The sequence below is a fragment of the Nicotiana attenuata genome, chromosome 7 (assembly GCF_001879085.1).
Source record: "Nicotiana attenuata strain UT chromosome 7, NIATTr2, whole genome shotgun sequence".
In the NCBI taxonomy this organism is placed as follows: Eukaryota; Viridiplantae; Streptophyta; class Magnoliopsida; order Solanales; family Solanaceae; genus Nicotiana; species Nicotiana attenuata.
The window spans coordinates 95,342,136-95,348,735 of record NC_031995.1 but is presented as its reverse complement, the minus strand read 5'-3'; positions in this window follow the sequence as shown (position 1 = coordinate 95,348,735).

Here is a 6,600-nt window from a genome sequence, read left to right as displayed (position 1 = left end):
GGGGTTGTTCTTTTTTTTTTTGGTTCCAGAAAAGAAATGAGAGACAAGAAAACATCTCTGATTACGATTAAAAGGAACAATCTCAAATAGACCAAAATCATGTGATCGAGAAAATAGTACCTATAATCACATGAAAATCATGAAAGTGGGTACTCGTCTACTAATGCCTAGCTACATCGGATTGACTACTACCCCGAGGACTCCGCTTTGATATCATCTAAAGAGTCAATGTAGGGGGAGAGGGGAGGGAGGAGGGGCTAGGGGGTGGGTGGTGCAGAAAAACAAAAAAAAATAGAAAATTAAAAATACAAAGAAAAAAGTAAAAAAAAACATTTGAGGGGAGGGGGGAGTTGGCTGGGTGGTGCAGAAAAACAAAAAACAGAAAATTGAAAATATAAAAAAAAAAAAAGAAAAAGAAGAAGAAGGTAAAATTGGGGCAACTAAGTAAATTTCTAGATAAGTTAGGTTGAGATCCCTTTGTTTTAGGTGAGTTTCATGGGTTGTATTCGGGTTTCTTAATGGTTCAGAATAGACTATAAAAAATAGAGAAATTTTCATAAAGCACTATCTTTTAGTAGTAATTAGCTATCTATAGATACCATTTGCTATATTACGGATTATAGATACCTTTTCTGTGATTATATGATGTATTTGATGTATTTAAGCTACTGTATTCATGAATACAATAGCAAAAATAGGCGTGAATCAGGGAAGTCCACCTAATCAGTTGTTGTATTCGAGTGTATTCGACTGTATTCATGGCGTGAAACATGGGATTACAGCTGGACAGATTACTGTATTCGACTGTATTCACGGTGTGAAACAGGGGATTACACTGTTTTAAAATGGAAAGTGTATCAATTAACATAATAGACTACTAATATAACTCAACAAACTCAATTATAACACACAAAATTTGTATTTCCGGTTATAAAAAAGATTCTCAACTGGAAAAACCCCAAAAACATAGCAATCTTCAGAGAAATTATATAATACATCTGAATACATAAATTATATTAATTGAAAAAATATATCAATACATAGAATACAGCGGGATACATTGAAATACAATGAAAAAAAGACAGTGAATACAATAAAATACACGGAATACAGCGAGATACATTGAATTACAATGAAAAAAAATACAATGAACACAATGAAATACATGAAGCCACTCCGGCGAATCTGTGGCGGCTTAAGAGGAGAATTGGTTCGAAAGCTTTGTAACGGAGGATTTCAGGCTGGACTACTCGATCGGAACGCTGTCGATTTTGATGAGGCATTTCCACTCCTAGGGCTTGATTTCGATGGTCGTTGCTTTGATTTCGATGGCCATTGCTTTGATTTCGAACCTCCATCTGAAAGAATGAGAGATCTAAACAATACACTCCATAGGGATAAAGAACCCATGATTATACAAACAAGCCCTTGAATGACTTAAAAATTCAAGAAGAGACACTTAAAAAGATACTGGAACAGAATGGAGGGACAGAATATTTGAAGCAATGGGGTTTGAATGACAGAACTGATCCTCAGACTTTCAAGAATTGTGTCCCTATTGTCACTCAAAATGATTTAGAGCCTTATATTCACTCACAATGATCTTTCTCCAGAATTGTCTGAGAGTTGACTACGGAGAGCACGTTTCCGTTTGAACTTATCTAGTTTTCTTGGGTTGTGATTTTTTGCTTGCTTGCCTGTGAAGATCCAATGAGTTCAGCCGAAGAATTTTCCGACGAGGAGACTGTTCGCATGATAAGTGTAGTGAAATTCTGGAGGGTATTAAGATAAAGGGTTATGTTTTACAATGGGATGTATCAAAGTAGAGAGAGAAAGAAAATAGTGTAACTGATTAGCGTATTTAGTGATTTAGGGCTAGGAGGTAACCAAAATTAAATAATTTGCTATAAACCTTAAAAGGTATCTATAGAATATAATTTTTTTAAATGGTATTTATTTAAAATAAATAAGGTGTTAACCTTTGCTATAGGAGGTAAAAATTCCTAAAAACTAATGGGTTAACTTGGCCTCAGCTCAAATAGACCCATGAGCTAAAATATTTGTAACCCAACCCATTAATCTATGGACGGGTTGGGCGGGTTAGATGAATTTGGACTCAAATTACCAGCACAACTATTGAAGGGGTAAGTTCCAAAGACTGAGTTTGTAAACTTTAAGATTTTAAATACATTACATTTTGAATTTGTGATGAAATTAGTAAACATAACTTGCTAGGAATTGTTCTTTGGACTTGACAAATATTTAATGGCAAACATAACTTGCTAAGAATGTAGAGTTCCTCATAATGACAAATATTTTCCAGAAGTCTGAAGAAGGAGATGCGACTGCACTTAGAACCCCTCTCATATTTACCTACCAAGGCATGACATATTACTATATTTCGGGATTTGCTTTAATCAAAGCTATAGATTTGCGATGGTTGGCTTATTACCTTTATCTAATATTTTTCCATATATATATATATATATATATATATACACACGAACTCTACATTCTAAAATGGATCAAGAAATAAGTGAACCAAGATCAAGTCCAATTCTCTAATGTAGCACTGTTATGAATTTTGATGTACTTAATGCTATGTTTTGAAAAAAACAAAAATACTTCTCCGCTGGTTGATTAAAAATATCGATAATTTAATTTCTTCATAACGGCTTTAAGTTATATAGAGAAACATGGTAATTTTTTTTTTTGTTTAACTGACCATACTAAGTTAGTACTTTTCATCTTGTCAACTAACCGACACTTATCTCCAATTAGTTTTTAAGTGACTTAAAGTATAACAAACTTTAACTCTTTGATAATTGTACTTTTAACGAAGTTATTCGGGAGAAGGTGAGCTTAGCTCCTATGGATGACAAGATGCGGGAAGCGAAGCTCAGATGGTTCGGGCACGTACGAAGGAGAAGCCCAAATGCTCCGGTAAGGAGGTGTGGGCAGTTGATTTTGGATGATACGAGGAGAGGGCGGCCTAAGAAGTATTAGGGAGAGGTGATCAGATAGTGGCTTCAGATTTCCGAGGACATGGCCCTTGACAGGAAGCTGCAGAGGTCGAGTATTAGGGTTGTAGGTTAGGAGGTAGTTGAGCATTGTTCTTCTTTGAACATGTGTGAGACTAGTCTGATAGGGTTTTGTCTTAGACTGCTAGTGGTTCATGTTATGTTCACACTATTCTACTGTTTTTCTTTGTGCCGGACCTTATCTACTGATTATTGTTAGTGCTTTGCATCTATTCTCTGGTTCTTATGTTGCTGTCATTATTTTTATTGTTTTATGTTGATAGTACTGATATATTGTCTCTTTTCGTCTTCTTGAGCCGAGAGTCTTCCGGAAATAACTTCTCTATTTTCTCTGGTAGGGGTAAGGTCTGCGTATACTCTACCTTTCCCAGACGCCACTTGTAAGATTTTACTGGGTTGTTGTTGTTGTTGTAGTAGTATGACTTAGAGATAGAGCCTATTCAAAAAAGAAAAGAAAAAGAATTTTCTGTATCAACTATCAACTACTCCCGCTGTTTACTTTACTTGTTTACAACGGGCTTTGCACTCTCTATAAGAAATAATAATTGAAGTACATATTTTATCATAATAATAATAGCATTTCAATTTTTTTAAAAATAATTTGGGGATTGAGTAGTTAACTAAGGATAAAACAAAAAAAAAATCTCTTAATTTACTAAAATTACAAATATAAAAATATTTTTTTAATATATTTATAGTGGACAAATAAATGTAAACGAAAGTAATAGTCACTTAGATTGATTGCCTCTTTAAAGTTTAACCGTGTTTAACATCACAGAAAACGATTTAAACATAGTTGCTATGAGATATCAAATTATCAATATGATTTGATAAAACAAGAAGGACAAAGAGAGTCAGTAAGATGAAAAAAAAAGGAACTAGCTAGTTTTATTTTGTTTAAGAAAACTAAACTCTATAGAACGAGTAAAAGGACATTCAATAAATTTAATAAATAAGAGCTCAAGGTTTCTTTTTCTTTTTTTCTTCCCCTCCTTAAAAGAAGTTTCTGTAAGTGTTCTGTCTTTACCACTCTGCTAAGTTGCTTAGCCCTAGATATCTTGAATTATATGTTACACTTAACTATCAGAATGTCGGATTCCTTTCACTTTAGATATGTGAGTTGGCCCTGCAGGTGGGGTTCTCTGTCTATTGCTGCTTAAATCATTTAACTGTTTTTTCCCATTTAAATTTTTTTATATCCATTGGTAGGTAAAGCATAGCCTACAATTTTATATGCTGCCATGCACAGTAGTTGCCCTAAGGACCTTTTCTTTAATTTAATTCTTTGGCTTTAGTTTTACTGTTATTTTCTCTTAACTTACTCTATGTTACTCCTATGTAATATCCTTGTAAATAATACAAAAGATTGTGGTGGGGGTGGTGTGCATTCATTTTTAACCAAAAGTCTTGGGTTCAAATTTTGGAAATAAAGTAGGAATTTTTACCTCCTATAGCAAAGGTTAACACCTTATTTATTTTAAATAAATACCATTTAAAAAAATTATATTCTATAGATACCTTTTAATGTTTATAGCAAAATATCTAATTTTGGTTACCTCCTACCCCTAAGCCACTAAATACGCTATTCAGTTACACTATTTTCTTTCTCTCTCTACTTTGATACATGTCATTCTCTCCCCCCATCCCATTAAAATTTCCGCTCTCCTACTCCTTCTAACGACATCTTCTCTTTGCTTCACTTTAATCAATGCTTCAAAATCGAGCGACCCAATTCCTACACCATGGCCAAAACAATTCCACTCGATTCTCTTCATGAATAACACCAAAGGGAATCTTCAGGTTGTTGATTTGTGGTAGAATTATCCCAATGGCAGGAACTTCAACATTATCCAAAACCAATTGGGAAAGCGATAAAATCGAGGTTCTCAACTTCCGTCATCTTCAATCAAGATTCAAGCTTTAACAGAGTCCTTATTCTGCCACCGTTGCTCGACGGCAGATTCGCCGAAAATTAGGGTTTGTTCTTGAACAAAGACGACAGAGTTTGGGGCTGAGCAACTTGATTTTCTATTAATATATTTCAATGTATTTTCAACGTATCACGCTGTATTTTCATGTATTTCATTGTCTTTTTTTCATTGTAATTCAACGTATTTCGCTGTATTCCACGTATTTCATTGTATTCACTGTCTTTTTTTTCATTGTATTTCAATGTATCCCGCTGTATTCTATGTATTTCATTGTATTCACTGTCTCACTATATGCCATGAATGTATTCATATATCTTTTTAATTAATATAATTTATGTATTCAGATGTATTATATAATTTCTCTGAAGATTGCTATGTTTTTGGGGTATTTTTCGGTTGAGAATCTTTTTTATAACCGGAAACACAAATTTTGTGTGCTATAATTGAGTTTGATGAGTTATATTAGGAGCCTATTATGTTAATTGATACACTTTCCGTTTAAAAACAATGTAATCCTCCGTTTCACGCCGTGAATACAGTCAAATACAATAATCTGTCCAGCTGCAATTCCATGTGTCGGATATCATTGAGAAAGAAATAGGAAGAAGTGTTATCGAACGATTTCCTGCAATTCTTCCCAGTATGGAATGAGTAAAGAATCAAGCTACAAGTCTCACGCCATGAATACAGTCGAATACACTCGAATACAACAACTGATTAGGTGGACTTCCCTGATTCACGCCTATTTTTGCTATTGTATTCATGAATACAGTAGCTTAAATACAGCTAATACATCTTATAACAACAGAAAACGTATCTACAATCCGTAATATAGCAAATGGTATCTATAGATAGCTAATTACCACTAAAAGATAGTGCTTTATAAAAATTTCTCAATAAAGTATAATCTTTGATAGAGAGTGCTTGATCCTCTAAAGTGAGACTTTCCCGCGTGAATATCGAATTAGTCATGCTCCAAAATAGATCTATACAAAACATCAAATAAAAAACTAATTTTTTTCTTATTGTAAATGTAAGTTGTGGTTTCGAGATGTGAAAATATCTCTTTTAAGTAAATGTAAAGGAAGGATTGCATATGGTATATACGCTCACGCTCCTTGCCCCCTTCTTAGTGGCATAGTTCAGTTTATCGGAGAAGGTTCAATTAAATTCCTTTGTCAAAAAGTGACACCGTACAAAAAAACAAAAAAACAAAAAAAAAATATATATATATATATATATCGCCAAGTATTGGAGTAAGCTTTTTATGATAGTTTGTGGTAATATTGCCTTTGATGTCCTTATTTTGCATCAGCAATTAGTATTGACTAATACAGTAAATTATATTGCACTAAAGTACCGTTAACTGACAAATTCAAGCAAAATAAATTGCATTTACTATTAACACCATGAAGCTTGGCTTAATTTGCTTAATGATCTTATATTAAAAATTAAAAAGTGTATCTTATTTAACAATGAAGTGTTGGGGCACATTTAACTCTCTCTCTATATATCTTGGTCCATATATCCCATAAACTATCACTACTTTTTCCATGCATGCAACATGACAGATATGACAGCCACCACATTTTGTATACTATATAATATATGGGCAAGGAATTAAGGTG